Source organism: Triticum dicoccoides, chromosome 3B (genome assembly GCF_002162155.2).
Source record: "Triticum dicoccoides isolate Atlit2015 ecotype Zavitan chromosome 3B, WEW_v2.0, whole genome shotgun sequence".
Taxonomy (NCBI): Eukaryota; Viridiplantae; Streptophyta; class Magnoliopsida; order Poales; family Poaceae; genus Triticum; species Triticum dicoccoides.
Window position 1 is genome coordinate 569459991 of NC_041385.1, and position 474 is coordinate 569460464.

A 474-nucleotide genomic window follows, 5' to 3' on the forward strand; every position below is an offset into this window, starting at 1 on the left:
CATTGTTGGACTAAATTCTGAGCATCTGCCCGGGCCGTCGGCCAATAAAATCCTGTACGGAAGGCCTTGCTTACAAGGGCCCGGGCTGCAGCATGGTGCCCGCCGAGTCCGGCATGAATTTCAGCCAGGAGATTACGCCCTTCCTCTTCGGAGATACACCTTTGAAGGACTCTGGTGGTGCTTTTCTTATAAAGCTCTCCCTCATGGACTTTATAGGCCTTAGATCGCCGCACTATGCAGCGTGCCTTGTTTTGGTCCTCTGGAAGTTCCTGCCTGGTCAGGTAGGCTAGGAATAGTTTTGTCCACGGGGCAATGATTGCCATTATTTCGTGGGCTGGGGATGTTACTTCGTTGGCCAAGCCTCCCGCTGTGTCAGAATGTTCGGTGTCGGGCAGTGCGGTTGGATCCGGGCTGTTATTTCCAGATTCCCCTTCCCATGATACGGATGGCTTGAATAGCCTTTCCAAGAAAATG